We start from the raw sequence: 17,196 nt of genomic DNA on the forward strand, positions 1-17,196 counted from the left end.
GGACACCAGCAAACGCGATGCGTTACTCACGTCATTCGTCACCGGGCTTGATAAGTGCTCCGGTGTTGGGCCATGTTCCTTTCCGAACGGTGCTGCCCCACGTCAAAAACTCAGAACATTCTGCTGGAAAGCCCACATGAGACAGAACTGAGGCATCCTGGCTGACATGGGCATAAGGTCACCTCGGTCTACCCAGCCTCAACTGGGCTGCCAGGAGGTGGCATCTACATGAGTAGGCAGCAGTGAGACCAGCAGAAGAACCGCCCAGCTAAGCCCGGCTCAACTGCAGAATTATGAATAAATAAATGGGGGTCGGCGTAAAGCTGCTGACTTTTGAGGTGGCTGGTAACACAGCAACAGGGAACTGAAATTAAGTCCGACATCTTGCTTTTAGAGAGCAGGCAGCTGAGAAAGTCATGTTCTGCATCGAGGCAAAGTTGCCAGGCCAGCTGCGTAAAAGTATAATACAATTCCCATAATATACCCGAAGTGCTACTGATGCCCTTTCAACTGCTTCCTCAAACCCATGTATGAAGGATGCATTCCCGGTCTCCACCTCGCATGACAGGTTTCTATTCTAAACACACCTTTCCCCCTTCCTCCGTGACTTTACCGTCACCACCACAAATGGGGAAAAGCGGGGAATAGGATGCGTGAGGGTTATTTCTGGACACCAGCAACTCAACTTTCCACTGGAATCGTAATAATACAAACTCCTCCCAGTCCGATTCTGCGTTAACGAGGCATCCCCGCTGGGTTTTTCACACTTCAGGTGTTCTGAAGTAAGTCGCTGGTCAGGTAGTCAGTCCCACAAAGGCTCAGATCTCAAAGGGAATACAAAAATTAACCCTTATAGGTGTTGGGTATGGGAAGGGTCAACCTTAAGTTCTGATCTTTCTTTCTTTCTTTCTTTCTTTCTTTCTTTCTTTCTTTCTCTCTTTCTTCTTTTCTTTCTTTCTAGTTTATTTATTTTGAGAGAGAGAGAGAGGGAGAGAGACAGAAGCAGTGGGAGGGGCAGAGAGAGAGGAGGGGACAGAGGATCCGAAGAGGGCTCTGTGCAGACCGCAAAAAGCCCAACGTGAGGCTCAAACTCACAAACCATAAGACCATGATCTGGGCTGAAGTCAGACGCTTAACTGACTGAGCCATCCAGGTGCCCCTTAAGTTCTGATTTTCTTAGTCAAGTACTACCCGTCTCTCAGCACCAAGTGTTTTCCCCACCCTGACATCTCCTGAACGATGTGGCTCAGAAATGCCATCTTTACTCAAAAGATGACTGTGGGCTGGATCCCATGGATACCAAGAAATTTCAGACATACTCTTACTTTTTTAAGTTTTACTTATTTATTTTGAGAAGAGAAAAAGAGCGAGTGGGGGAGGGGTAGAGAGAGAGTGTGGAGCCTGAGGTGGGGCTCCAACCCATGAACCGTGAGATCATGACCTGAGCTGAAGTCGGACGTTTAACCAACTGAGCCACCCAGGAACCCCTACAGATGTCCTTTTAGACCTCGAGGAATTTCTAATCCAAATGGAAAGAAGAATAACGTACCCATAAGAAATCAATAGAACTTATATTTGTTTAAACAGTTATCATCATACTGGTTGTTAAATTATTGAATTACTTTCCTCTGAACTGCCTTAAGCATCCTGAGGGCCCCCTCCCCTTACTCGGTGTTCCTGGCTCCTCCCCTGGGCTCCAGACCTCTCCCTCACTCTGGGATCTGCAGTTTCCTCCAGAACCCTGTCCATCACCACCCCGTCCATTGTAATTGGTCAGTGACCATGAAGTACAGGCTGTTAAATATTTTTTACCATCACCCTGGAGGCAAAGCAATAAACTTTAGCTTCTAAATGAGTAACAGAGATGACAGGTGTGGAATAGATTCGAATGGTGGGGACAGGAACACCATCAGAGTGAGGTGGTAAGGGGAGGTGAATTTTGAACAATCTGGAACAAATAACGAGGGAAAGGGCAAGACCCTTGATACGTTCAGTTCATGAAACGGGTTTAGGGTATATAAGCACCAGCCAAGGGTGCCCGTTTAATGGCAGAACTGGGAGTAAAGTTTCGGTCTTTATAATCCCCAAACCCGTGCAGTCTCCAGAAAAGAGGGGACAAATTACTTTCTAAAATAAGGATAGAGAGGCAGCATAAACAAGATCTCTTCACAGACTAGGGCGCTTCCTGGGAGTGAGATTTTTTTTTTTTTTTTTTTCAGGAGAATGGCAGGTGACATCCTTGAAAAGGAAGAAAAGAGTTATTTGATACATGTAACTATAGGTGTTATTTCATCCGCCTAGCTATACATGTTATTTCATACATGTCAACACAATGTTCGTCCCTACACTTTCTCTTCTCTTAGCTCATTCGGCTATAGTCTCAGATGTGACTTTTTAGATTTTCTCACTTGAAATTTTTCACTTGAAAAGTAGCTTCCAATTTGAGAAAGGTGGCCGGGAAAAGAAATCTAAATAGATCTTTAACTACATTTTTTTTTTATTTTTGAGAGGCGGGGGAGAGGAGAGGAGCAGAGAGAGAGGGAGAGAGAGATTCCCAAGCAGGCTCCATGCTATCAGTGCAGAGCCTGACGTGGGGCTTGATCTCACAAACCACGAGATCATGACCTGAGCCGAGATCAAGAGTTGGACGCTCAGCCGACTAAGCCACTCAGGCCACCCCTGATCTTCAACTACATCTTAGTTTTACACATGTCCATAGATTTAGCAGATACCTAAGGAGCTGTCTGCCCAGCAGGTTTTTTCTGAGAATATTTCCCTCCCTGATTCCTATAGTTGCCCTAGAGATCCCTATAGATCTGCTGTGTTAGAGCAATGTGACTGACCCCAGGCCAAGGTTGATTGGGCGAGGGGTGGGTGGTGGAATCAAGCAAGGCCAATGAGCAACTTGCCCAGGATTTTCAAAACTGGGGCCATACAATGTAAAACTTGGGGACCATTTGTTTCCATGTTCACCACTTGTAGAACGAGCCAGTCCTCCAAAATCAAGAGGAGTGGAGATGTGTGGTTAGAAGAGTCTCGTGGCATTGGACCCCTCCCTTCTGTGTTTTGTTTTGTTTTTTTCTAAAGCTCAGACGTGTCCTTTTGTCAGGTCAAAGGAGTAGACTGGGATTCGGCTCATACTTTCTTCATTTCATAAATTAACATGAGCTTGTTTCTACACTTTGAACCGAACAAAACCTACCCAAGAATGAAGAAATATACCTATTTGTTTTCTCCAGACAAATCATCACAACCTTGTAATCAGAAGGAAAGATTATTGGAGTCGAAGGCAAATAAACCTGGGACAAGGAAAATTTTGGAGGCAATTGACTGGGTAGTTCCATTCCTGCGAATAAATCCTAAGGAAATGTTCAAGCTAGTGTGGATAGATAGGTAGTTAGATAGATGATAGATAGAGGTAGGGAGACACACACGCAGAGGTTATAAAAGCATTATTTATGATACTGAAAAATGAGGAACAACTTCCATTTCCACATCAAAGACATTGGTTAAATAACTAAGGATACGCCTACATTACATATTCATTCAAACTAATGTCACATTTTAGACGGTTAAAAGGGCAAGATCCCCACACTACGCCGTTAAAAGAGAAAAGAAAGTTCTACTTAGAAAAAGACCAAAGAAAGTGAAGAAAATACACCCCAAATAAAAACGCAATATGTACGTGTGTAGAAAAATGCCTAGGAAGATATCACCGAAATGTTCACAGGGCTTCCTGTGGAGTGTGATGATGAACATTCCATATTACTCTTCCCGTGATTTTTCTCAATCATAACTGTTTTACCATCATCATGTGTTACGTTCGCAAGTATACAAAACAATAAAGCTCCAGAAGCTGTAGTGAGAATTAAAAATTCTACTCGTGGTCTCAGCGTTGCCTTCCTGCAGACCAAGTGGAGAAGAGTGGAGAAGCCAAGCGAGGGGTGGCATCAGTTTTGATCAGAAGCAAAGCAGGATCGGGGCGCCCGGGTGGCTCTGTCGGTTAAGTGTCCGACTCTTGATTTTGGCTCAGGTCACGATCTGACGGTTTCATGAGTTCGAGCCCCACGTCCGGCTCTGTGCTGACCCTGCAGAGCCCGCCTGGGATTCTCTACCTCCCTCTTTCCCTCTGCCCCTCTCCTGTCTCTCCCAAAATAAATAAGTAAAAACTTTTTAAAGCACTGAAAAAAAGAAGAAGAAGAAGAAGAAGAAGCAAAGCAAGATAGCAGAGGGCAAGTCAGACAGGGGAGATAGAGCTTGGGTCAGCTGAGGCTAACCCCCCACCCAGGCCCTTTACTCCTTATCTCCGCAGCCAAGCCCTCGGCTTCTTTCTGCTTTGGGAACAAGAACACGCACACCTGTGCCGAGACTTGGACTGAAAGTGAATGCTCTTAGCCCGCGAGCATCCCCTCTGGCCAACTGTTACGATCAAGTTCTGATTTGACTACAACAGAACACGGCAGAGACACAGTTTTGACTTGTAGCTGTCAGAGCTGCAAGGAGTCTGAGATTTTACCTGCAAACGAGCCGGGTAGCCTACGACAGATTCCGGAATGCTGGCAGAAGACACGAGACCCCTGAGTCAGAGGAAGAGTGGGTTTCTCTGATATCCCGGGGATCATCATTTTCTCGTGCCGGTTCCCCGAGCCCTGGTGCCCACAGGATAAGGCACAGAGGGCCAGAGGACAACAGCACGGTCAGCAGGCGGCATCGGAGGAGCGGACTTTCAACTTAGAAAACCTGACCCTTCTCTTGTATTTTGTGTTTTGTTTTGTTTCCAGTTTTTACTTAAATTCTAGTTAGTTAACCTATAGTGTGATATTGGTCTCCAGAGTCCTGTTCTCTGCCCTGGGGGTGGAGGGAAAGACGTTTTCTTTATCTTCCTGGACGGATCTGCCTTTCGTTTGGGAACGCGACACTACCTCTATCTTCTACCGTGGTCTGCTCTGCAAATATCTTGGAAGTGACTCTGGAACAAAATCTGCGAGTGCCTCTGTTTGCAAAACATGCAGAAACGTGAGCGACCTACGCTGAAGTGTCTGCCAATAGCCGCCTGTTAAGTTTTCACCTTTTTCACAAATAAGAGAGGAGCAGGCCCGAGGGCCAGAATTCAGCAGTGGCAAAATGCGTCCCTGTCTTTGAGTTGATAGTTTTCCAGGCCAGCTGAGGGACTATTGCTGGGTAAACCTGAGAGGAGAAAGACGGTTTCCTCCTAATTCAACGGGTCAATTTTGTGAATCCCTCCCTGAGGAGAAATGTCTAGCAGCCCTTAGTGAAAGTCTCCTGAATATCCAAAGCAGGTGTTGGACAGCCATCTTAGCACAACCCACCAAGCAAACATACACAATCTTAGGGTCACTTTGAAAGTGTCCCAGGTGTCCAGGCTACTTCTCGGCCAAAATACAGACTTAGCTCTTTTTTTGTATGTATGTATGTATGTATGTATGTATGTATGCATGTATTTATTTATTTTTAGTGTTTATTTATTTTTGAGACAGAGAGAGACAGAGCGTGAACAGAGGAGGGTCAGAGAGAGGGAGACACAGAATCCGAAGCAGGCTCCAGGCTCCGAGCTGTCAGCACAGAGCCGGATGCGGGGCTCGAACTCACGGACCATGAGATCGTGACCAGAGCCGAAGTCGGAGGCCTAACTGACTGAGCCACCCAGGCGCCCCAAGACTTCCCTCATTTTATTGCACTTTGCTTTATGGTGCTTTGCAGATGGTGCATTTTTTATTCGCCCGTTGAAGGTTTGCGGCAGTCTTGCGTTAAGCACATCCGTCAGCTTCGTTTTCCCAACACTCTTTGCTCACTGCAGGTCTCTGTATCACGTTTTGGTAACTCTTGCAACATTTTGAACTTTTTCATTACCATCACCTTTGTTAGGCTGACCTGTGACCAGTGACGTGACTCACAGAAAGCTCAGGTGATGTTCCGCATTTTGTAGCAAGAAAGAATTCTTTAATTAAGGTGTGTCCAGTGTTTTTCAGACATAATGCTATTGCACACTCACCAGACAATGGGAGAGTATAACTATAACTTTTATATGCCCTGGGAAACAAAAACATTCATCCGACTCACTTTATTGCAATACTCGCTTTATCGCAATGCTCGCCGTGGCCTGGAACCAAACCCACAATATCTCTGGGATATGCCTGTATAAAGACACTTTAGAAGTCTTACAAATGAACACGGGTGGGCGCTGGTTGAGGAAGGGCCCAGGGAAACTTCCTGTGGTGACAGAGTGCTCAATAGCTTGATAGGGGTGTGGGCTACACAGGCGTGTCATTGGTCAAAACTCATGTCCTTCCACCCTTAAGATCGGTACCTTTTACTCCATGTCAATTATACCTTCAATTAAGAAAACACCATCTGGGCACCTGGGGGGGCTCAGGTGGGTGAGCATCCGACTTCGGTTCAGGTCATGGTCTTGCGGTTCATGAATTCAAGCCCCATGCTGTCAGCTCAGAGTCCGCTTTGGATCCTGTGTCCCTGTCTCTCTCTGCCCCTCCCCCGCTCGCTCTCTCAAAAATAAATAAGCATTAAAAAAAAAAAAAAGAGGGGCACCTGGGTTAAGCGTCCGACTTCGGCTCAGGTCATACGGATGGTGGGTTTGAGCCCCACGTCGGGCTCTTTGCCGACAGCTCAGAGCCTGGAGCCTGCTTCAGATTCTGTGTCTTCCTCTCTCTCTCTCTGCCCCTCCCCCACTTGTGCTCTCTCTCTCTCTCTCTCTCACAGATAAATAAATAAACATTAAAAAAAAAAAACCACCATCAACTCTCACTTACTTGGGGGTTCATGAGCTTGCCACAGGCAATCCAGATCTCTTGTTTTATGTGTGTATGTCTTTCTTCTACATTTTATAAACTCAATATCTACCTCTCCACCACAATGCATGTATTCATGCTTCTGCTGGGTAGACCACAATGGCAGCTACTAATGGAGAAACTCAACTTTAGTTAAACAAGTTGTTTGCTAAAAAAAAAAAAAAAAAAAAAAAAAGTTTAACACAGCTCCTGGCATCCAGCAGGCACTCACTCTGTGTCTCCTGGAATGACTGATTTGCAAGTTAAGAGTAGAGTGGGTGGGTGGAGGTTGAACGCGAGATTACGGAACCAGGGCTCAAGCCACGTTTGAGATTCAGTGGTGTATTTTCGTTACCTATTGCCTTGTGAAGCCATTTTGTAGGTAACCCAAGATGCCGGAGGGAAAGAAATGGGATCTCTGTGTCTCATTTTCGATCAGGTAAAATGGTGGCCCTAAATGGCAGTGAGAGCCCCACCCCCTTGCCTTTGATGCGTCCTTTGGTTCTCCTGCTCCAGAGGGAAGGAGGGAAGATTAGCCAAGAGCAGAGTGATGGACACAGAAGGTCAGGCTCACGGACACACACACCAAGGAGCACTTGGGAATGGCATTCTCGGGGTGACGAAGTAAGCAGCCCGCACCCCTCCTCCTTTCTTCTCATTCTAGATTCTCAGGCATAACACGCGACCCCTCCTGGACATGTCTCTGATGTGGAGGTTGAAAGAAAACACGGTGTCAACAGAAACACATGTAACTCAAGTGTCCCTCGGAAGCCAGAGTTTCTAGGCTTGGAACATGTTAAGGTTTGCTCACTGAAAGCTCTGACCTGCTGCCCAACCGGACAGGGTTTTATCTGATACTTCCTCGTGCTCACCACATACCCCTGGGAGTCCCTGATGAGCCAGCCTGTCTGCTCGGCCTGACTCCCAGGCTGCGCGTCGCAGGGGGTCATCCCCACCCACCACACCATGACCATCGTCGGATGACGTCCTTGTCAATGCTTCAGTGCCCTCGTGTCCTCATAGCTGATCACCTCTGAGCAGCGAGAACACCAGAGTCTGCGCAAAAGTGGCAAGAATGGTTTCCCTCCCAACTCCGGGCTGTTTCCAAAGCCTCCAGACCTGCATGAAAACAGTTCCTTCGGCTTCTGTCCCCTCCCCTCATCAGGTCCCCAAACTAGGCCAGGTACTGTGTAAGGAACAGAGGCCATGCTTCTCCTGGGTGTCCTTGTCTCATACAAATCACATGACCGCACAGCCCCTCTCTCCTCTCTCTGTGCCCCCCCTCTCCCATCAGATGCCCTCCCAAAGGATTCAAACAAATAACAGAATAACTAAATCTCAGTGGGCACCGCTAGGACTTTGCTGTACGTGGGGCTTCTGGCTGTTTCCTGAAAGCAGCGCTGAAGGTAGCCGTCTGATCTCATGAGGGGAAAGGGTTTCCTGACTTGCTTTGCTCGAAGGTAAATGAATAGAACATGACATCAGACAGCTTTGAAGACTGCTTCTTTCCGGATGCCGTCCCCAAACATTCCAAATCATGATGCGTTGAAGTTCAAAAGGTCTTGAAGTCCCTTGAGACCTAGGAGCTTTAAATGTCACTGAACACTTAACGACAGCAATGAGAAGGCAGAGAACGCGTGCTCTATTCTTACACGAGGTGGGTTCTCACGATCCCCGTCTTACAGACAAGTAACGGAGGTCCAGGCTGGTGAGTGAATGAGTAAGGTCATGCAATTGAACAGTGTCGAATCGGGTTTGAACCCAGACACTCAGAAAGACTCAGAAATAGCCTAAGTTTTTAGCTATTTTACTGTCCTGTCTCACAGCAGGAGCCAAGCTCCGGGGAGCCTGAGGCCCAGCATGTGGGAGGAGTGGGGTGACTGAGGTTCACAGTCATCAGAGGCCTGTCTGCATACACCCCCTCACCCAAAGGAGAGAAGATCACATGGGAAAGCATGGGCCAGGCGTTCCCTGGAACCTTAGGACACTCACACTCCCAGAAGAAGAAAAGGGTTCAAGTCTGTCCAACGCAACATCTAATCGAAACTATAGCCAACAACTGGACAAACGTGTTTAACTTGAGTTAACGCATGTGTGTGGTTTGGGCTCTTAAAAGAAGTTGGAAGCAGAAGAGCTTTACTCAGACCCCTGGGAAGAGCTGTGCTCAGAAGACAGTGACTAAGAACACGCACAATGCAGCACATGTATCTACGGCATGGTGATGTACGTCTTTCCACTCAAGAGTGAGTCATTTGTGACTGGGGGTGAGGAGGAGGGGACAGCGAGTGGGGGAAGGAACATGAACCAGCGGCATCCAACAGCTTCTATTTGTCTAGACACCATTTCTCCTGGTAGGGAGGTCAGAGAATGTAAAACTAATTTGTCCTCTCCTTTCCTTCCGCAATACTCCACGGTTGAAGAAGGCAAGGGGCGTTTCCAGAAGAGGGAGCAACCCGTACAGAGGCTTGGATTCAGGAACGTCGAGCGAGGCCGGGGGTCTGGTGAGGTTAGTGGGGCCTGACGGGTAGGAGCCCGGAACGGGAGGGAAGGCCGTTGGCTCCACTTGTGTGTACGTGTGAGCTGTGCCAACCACTTCAGAGTAGGAAACGGATCTTCCAGACTCTGTCCTGACCAAATGAATGCTGGTCATCAGTGGAAGCTGTCCAGTCCAATTTTACATCACCGTCAGAAATCGCGTCCCAGACTCTATGTTGCACTTAATAAAGTAGGAGGGCACTAATACCCACTATGGAAGGCCTTTCCTGAGACAGCTCCAATTCCTTTGTGAAGCTGATGTCTTCTCAAAGTCCTAAAAGTCCTGAGATGAAACAATGAACCTGGCCAATAACAAATCAATTTCAGGCGGAACTACAAAGGTATATGTTATGGACTGGACCATGTCCCCCCAGCCCCGCCAGCAAGTTCTTATGTTGGAGTCCTAACCCCGCCCCCCTACCTCAGAATGTGCCCATATCGAGAGACAGGGTCTTTAAAGAGGTAATTAAGTCAAAAAGAAGCCAGTAGGGTGGGCCTCATCCCATACGACTGGTGTCCTCGTACAAGGAGGAGATCGGAACACGAGACGTGCACAGAGAAAAGGCCACAAGAAGACACAGGGAGAAGGCGGCCATCTGTAAGCCAAGGAGGGCGGTCTCAGGAGAACCCAACCAGCCCTCTGGCACCGTGATCTCTGGCTGAGCCTCTGGAACGAGAGACAATCCCTTGCCATCGTTTAAGCCCCTGGCCGGTGGTACTTTGTGAGGGCGGCTCCAGAAAACCATTTCCCGACCACGCGTGGGGACCCCCAGTGCCCGGCCTCACACCAAGCCTGCGTTAATAAGCCAACTCTCCCCCTTACCAAAATGACTCCACCCTTTCTCACTGGAGTTGACAGAGGAAAGCGGCGAGCCTCCCTTATCCCTGGGTTGTCTGATCAAAAATAATCATGGAGCTGCAGAAGGGAGGCGGGAGAGAAGTCCAAGAAGACCCCAAGATAAACGAGGAGTCCTCCGGGGGACACGGTTGGATGCGGGGCTGAGGAGCCTTTGTGGGGGTCTGTGCTCAGCCTTGCCCCACAGACCCTGGCATGAGCGTTGCTCACTTGGAAGGAAACGTGGGCAGAAGGAAGAGGCGTGGGGTCCCTGCAGGGACCATCCTTCATGTTCAGAGAGCCTCAGCGAACGCTGGCAGAACAGCACTTAGCCAGCGGATGGCGGGGTTTCCACCTGCCCCTTGGCCACCAAACTCCACCCTGTCTGCAGCCAGTGGGGCGGCCCATTCCCCTCACCCAAAACAAACACGAAGGCAGGGAGGATGCCCCAGGCCTTAGAGCCAGGGGGCTCCGAAGGGTCAAGGCTCGTTCTGGAAGTTTCCTCCATTTAACCCTTCCCTTCTGCCTTTCCCTTTGCTTTTCACAGAACCCCAGAAAGTTCTCCTGGTGGTGATTCTTTCTTTTCTTTTCTTTTCTTTTCTTTTCTTTTCTTTTCTTTTCTTTTTCTTTTTCTTTTTCTTTTTTTTTAAATTTATTTCTTTTTTGAGACAGAGAGCAAGCTGGGGAGGGGCAGAGAGAGAGGGAGACACAGAATCCAAAGCAGGCTCCAGGCTCTGAGCGGTCAGCAACAGAGCCCAGCGGGAGACTTGGACTCACAGACCACGAGGTCATGACCTGAGCCGAAGCTGGATGCTTAACCGACTGAGACACCCAGGCGCCCCGGTGGTGATCCTTGTCTTGAGTGCATCCTGCCTTTCGGCTCGGAGGCTTCTGCAGAACTCAGGCACCGAGATGCACCAGCCACTAAGCCGGCTGTTGCAATGGGATTAATTGGGCCAGGAGGCTTTCGATCCCCAACCTCTGTGGGCGTTTTGTGGGTTTTCTCACTCTCTCCCAGCAGGTCCCGCGTCTGTGGGATATACCACGTCTTTAACATGCATGCATTTGAAAGAAGCAGATGGAAGCTGCTTCTCTGAGCCTAATTGGACAGAATTGTGGTGGCGAGGTGCGGCCTGGGCCTAATAAGTAAGGGGGGATAGGGCACGGAGGGGAGGGGCGTTCTAGAAGGACACTGGGTCTTTTTGATGAAAACGTGGGCCTCCCCACAGTCATCCCTCTTCAGCTGCTGCCTCGCAGATGGACCCTTTAATTGAATTTTCCTACAGGCCTGGGGGAGGGAGCCATTTCAGGCCCTGAGAGCAACTGAAGTGAATCGAATGACATCGGTCTCTTTTCACCGGGAGCTGAAGGGGCAGGTGGGGTGGTTGTCGGTCTCGGTGTTTCCATCCTCCGCTCTTCAGTTCCCGTGATTGTCTTTTCCTTTTGAACATCCCCACCCAGGGTGACTTCATCAGGTTCTGGCCTTCGCCACCAGGCTAAGCGTGGGGGAAGAGAAGGGAGGAAGGTAGTAGTCTGTTGGATTCCACAGGATCCGGCAACACTTGCCAGGTGAATAGCCCGGGCCGGGTGTTGTGCTCTCAAGAAGACAGTGACAGGTTCAGTGAACGCCTTCGGAGAAAGTAGCCTCAAGCAGGGAGCATGCTCTTCAAAGAAGAGCGGAGAAAGTAAACCAAAACAAAGGACAAATACACAAAGCCACTTGGAGGATAATGAAAGCCAGCATGAAGCCCTCAGCTGAATAGGTGAGCGATTAAAACGGATAGGCTGGGGCCACCAGAACGTGTCCCCGGAGGTCGTCGGAGGCATTGTGGGACACTTAATTTGGACAATGGCCTGTAGATTGGCTGGGGCCAAAAATAAAATGCGTGTGTGGAAGGAAGGCTCGGGAGAACAGAAGGAAAAAAAATGCCCCAGTTCCCCACCTCTTGTGAAAATAGGGAGATGTGTCTGTGATCAGGGTTCTGCTGGGGGGGTGGGGGGGGGGGCGCGTAGATGTCGGAAATTCAAGTGTGATCCTCAGGAACGTGGTGAGGAAGCCTGAATGTCTGCCCATCCACACCTTTGGTCATCTGTATGGACATTGATGAGGTGGGTAATTTGGTGGCAGAGAGGGGAGGGAGGTTGCGAGCACAAAAATCTTGCAATGGTTCCGTCGTCCCTCAGCGTTTGCTGAGTTTGCCTGCCCTATTTCTGACTGTTTGTTAAAGTCCGGAGATACAAAGTCAAATATCACCTGGCCCCTGAGGCTCAGGTGGGGTGGCGGAGGGGGAGGAAAGAGCTATGTAGGCGCACTGAATTCTGTGAAGTGGTATTTTACAGCAAGAAGTGTTAGTTGTTGGGCAAAGAGGAATTACAGGCTACAGGAGGTGAGGGGGGAGCGCCAGCTTTCTCTGTTTGATAGAAACCCCCAGAGGCAAACATTCTGAACGAAGCGGAAGGCTAATAGATTCTTTACCCCGACCCTTAACGGTGGCCACGTGAGGCAAGGCGGTCCTCCTTGGCATAGCGGTCACTCTCTGGTGCTCAGGAGGTGGTGACCGGAAGCTGATGGGGTGACCAGGAGAGACGAGAGCGGAGCTGTGCTTCCAGAGAGGAAGGGGTTTGGATGAGGAGAGAGAGAAGGCTACTCTGAGACGCCCGCTACTGGCCAAGGCATAGAGTTGGCAGTGAGAATGGATGTGCGGAGAGAGAGAGGCGCCTGGGGGCCCACATCGGGCAGAAGGACCGTGGGCATAAGTAATGAAGGGATGTTTAGGCCGGTGCATAGACCCACGGGGGCAGCTCCTCACCTGCATGAGGAATGGAGCTATTCCTTGAGAAGAAAAAGATAATCAAAGAAGAACAGATATATTAACTTCTATCAAATTTCCAGTAGAGCCAGACGCTTTCATTTCAATTATTCCCCCTTGTCAACATTGCCTCCAGGGCCACCAGGGAATCCCTTATGCAACTATCGCCAAGTAGCCAATATTCTCCATGGTGGAGGGAAGAAAATCGAGGTTCCAACAGTAAGTGTCACCCACCTAGGGTCGCACAGTGTGTGGGTGCAGCTGAGAGTCACACACCATCTCTTACACCCCCGTTGCCTCCCAGGACAGGTAGTCGGGGGACGCGGTCATGGCCCACAACGTCTTGAACGCTCCCTCGGGTGGTCTAGAATTTTCCTCAAGCCTCAAGACCTGTCTCAGCAAAAGCTGACTCAACTCCCCTGCTGAAGAGTTCCCAGGTGGTCCTGATGCCATCCCCACCCACGGGGCCAACCAAAGTGTGGCAGGCGAGTGCCTGGGTATGTGGGGACCAGCAGGAAGGCGGGCAAAGCCCTCCGAACAGCCTTCAGGCCACGATTTTAACCAGTGGGCCACGCCTCGGGGCAAACCTCGAGGGCCAGCCTGTCCTAATCTTTTCCCAACGACCACGGGTACCGTGGAAGTGTCTATCATGCCACCTGCTGGGTTAGGCACTTTACGTTTATCATGTCAATGAATCCTCACACCGACCCTTGAGGGTAAGAATTATCACTCTTGTTTCGCACATGAGGAAATGGCAGCTCTGAGAAGGGGGTTGAGCTAGGAGTCAAAAGCCAGTTTGGACTCCAAACGATCGTGCTCTCTCCTCTTAGCGGTGCTGCCTTGCACAGTCTCCGGGCCCACCGGTCTCAGAGTTCAGACTCCGTAAGTGGCTTTTTAGAGACCAGTCCTTGCCCCCCACTGCCAGTCACATACCTCGCCTCCTCTATTTAGAAACCCAGCACGCACACAAAAAAAACCTCCCGTGAAGACGTCAGTTTATGAGGAGCATAGATGCTAACGAGAGACCTGGCGTTAGAGAACGAACCCATTGGCCAGATTCTCGCGTGTGCTGGTTCGCAGTGCCCTGCGCGGTCACCCAGAGGAGGAAGGATCGGGTCCTCCTGAACCCCCAGGGATCACCTACCCGGGATCACAGACTCGGCCGTCGCATAGCCACACTTGGAAACAGAGGTTGGGTGACAAATAAACGACCGTTTGCTGCCAGCCTGTGTGCCAAGAACTTCACACGTATGGGGGTGATAAGATTTCAGAGCAGCTTCTCAACCTTCGTACTTACAGCCACGTTGTGCCAGATCATTCTTTCTCGTGGGGCTGGCCCGTGCCTTGTAAGATGCTCGGCGGCAGCCCCTCACGTCTGCGCCAACAAAAATATCTCCAGTTATTGACGAAATTGCCCCCAGGCGAGAAGCACCGTTCCGAAGTCTGAACGGATGTGCCTCTAAATTGACAGAGTGGGACCGCTCACCTCTAGTTCAGACTTGCACAGGGTCGGAAGGCTTACCCTGTCAGTCATCCCAGGATGTTGGGTACCTCTGCCCCGAGTTCTGGTGACAGGGTCATGCCTGCGGTTCGACCCGCCATAGAGCGGATGCATAACAGTACGAGCTCCCCAGACAAAGGCCCCCAAACAGAATTAATTGCTCCCAAGCCCCGGGGCCTCAGATTCCCTGGGTTGATTTGCTTGGGAATAGCTTCTAGTGGCCATGAAACCCTGGAAGGGCCCTTTTTCGGGTGCTGCCTGGCCGCTAATCAGATGCCTGGTGTCATGGAGTGACTTAACATCCCTAAGTTCAGTTTTCCTGTCTGTAAAATCGGGATACGGGGTGACGGCACTTTCGTCACCTCGGTCCTTCGGAGTATTGAACAGATACTAAATATTCGGCTCCCGCTCCCGTGGAGACAGACTGTCGTCTTCATATGTGCAACTGGCCTCTGCCTTCACTTTTATCTCACTAGACAAAGATAGGATTTTATTTGGACTAAAACCAGGGAGGGGCGTACAACGAATCCCATCAAACAGGGCCCGCGTCAGGAACGGGTGGTTGTATTTCCTTCCAAGCATGACGTTCAGGCTTGGCATAATCCATCCCCTTTGTGAATCTCCAAGTAGTCTCTCTTTGACCATGCACGCAGACCTGTTGGATCGAAACTGCTGTTGGAGCCTTCACGAAGGAAAGGTGTGGGCCCCTTTGCAGGTGTCTGCTGTCTGATCAGCTTGTCAGCAGAGGCTTTTCTGTGCCTGGCTCATCTATCAGATGTACAGGTGTGCCTGGGCTCAGCTTACACTCTTGAGTCAGGGTCATGGTTGCCAGGATGGAGGCGTTTCCCCCAGGGACGGAAGTTTTTATCAACCTGAATAACGACCTGCAGTAGCCTAGAGCCCACGGAGGTGGATGAAGAGGTTTCTCTCGGCCCTGCCTCTGAAAACCAAGAACGGGAGCTCCCGGATAGACTGTATGGCTACATTTGCTGCGGAACCAGGTTGGGGAGGCTCTTGGTAAAGCTGCAGGTCATGGGGTAAAAAGAACCAGGGAGGTAGAGGGCGGCGACCCAGTAAGCTTTCGGTTCTCCGGAGGTATGACCGATGACACAAAGCCAAGTTCGCGCCAGCGCTGGAAATGCAGTCTTGGATTGCCTCTACTTTGCAGGTCGTCTCTGTCAGGCATGCATTTCCTTGAATATCTTCAGAGACAGAGACAGAGACAGAGACAGAGACGGGGCGAGGGAGAGAGAGAGGGAAAGAGAGGCAATGGAATAAACGAAGATGATACCCCAGCCTGAAAATCCTTCTAATATTTGCAAATTGCAACATCATTTTGATGGGAGAAGAAGGTCAATTTGGGGGACAAAATGGAATTGGAGGGGTAATTCAGATGTCACTTATTCGCTTCCTCGTTCTCTCTCCAAGTCAGTAAGGCCCTCCGGAAGTGGCTGTCATGTGTTGTGCGTGTGCCGGCTTGCTTCCATCCTGGTCCAGGGAGCCTAGCTGTCGGAACATTCTCCCCAAGAGCCACGGAGGAAGCACCTCAGCACCAGCTTGCCGTCCCCAGCGGGGCTCGGGGCCCCTGCTATGTGAAGCTCGTGAAAATTGTATAACTTGAACTTAGACTCAGCTGGGATAATGAGGACAGGCTTCAGATAACCAGGTGATGAAACCACTCATATCACAGAATGATGCCTCTTGGGACAGTGGACAGTGAAATATATATCAAAATGCAAACATTGAAAATAAAAACTTTGGTGTTCCCCCCACCCAAAAAAACCAATGAAGTTACCCAGAACTCAACTGAATATTATCCAGTATTAAGAGCACAGACTTCAGCATCAGCCCGGTTTCAAACCCTAGCTAGCTCACCAGCTGCACCAGAGCGAGAACTCTGTCGGGCTCCATACCTGTTCTGGGTCTCCATCTCTGCCTCTGTCAAAATGGCATCTGTATTAGTTTCCTAGGACTGCTGTATCAAGTTATCACAAATCTGGTGACTCGGAACAACAGAAACACATTGTCTTGCAGTTCTGGAGGCTCTAAGTCTACAATCAAGGTGTCAGCAGGGCTGTGCTTCCTCTGAGGCTCTAAGGGAAGGGCCTTCCTTGTCTTCCAGCTTCTGGGGTTTGCCCGTCATCTTTGGTGCTCCTTGGCTCCTGGACACGTTGCCCCGTCTCCTCCTCGGTCCTCACATGGCATTCGCCCTACGTCTGTGTCCTTTCTTCCTCTTCTTATAAAGACAACAGTCATTGGATTTAGGGCTCACCCTAATCCAGTATGACTTCATCTTAACTAATTACATCTGCAAAGACATTGCTTCCAAAGAAGGACCCATTCACAGGTACTTGGGATTAGGACTCCAACGTATCTTTTAGGGAGACAAAATTCAACCCACAATAGTACCCCATGAGGTTGTTGTGAGAATTAGAGAAAATGTGAGAAGTGGGGCGCCTGGGTGGCTCAGTCGTGAGCATCTGACTCTTGATCTCAGGTCACGATCCCAGGGTCACAGTATTGATTCCCACGCCAAGCTCTACATTGAGCATGGAGCCTGATTTAGATTCTCTCTCCCTCTCTCTCTCTCTCTCTCTCTCTCTCTCTCTCTCTCTTCCCCCCCCCGTCCCCCAACCCCCTCCCCCTCCCAAAAAAAGTGAGAACAGCTTTGACCAGCACCTGGCACAGAGTAACACAAACTCTTACTTT

This window comes from Acinonyx jubatus, chromosome B2 (genome assembly GCF_027475565.1).
Source record: "Acinonyx jubatus isolate Ajub_Pintada_27869175 chromosome B2, VMU_Ajub_asm_v1.0, whole genome shotgun sequence".
NCBI lineage: Eukaryota > Metazoa > Chordata > Mammalia > Carnivora > Felidae > Acinonyx > Acinonyx jubatus.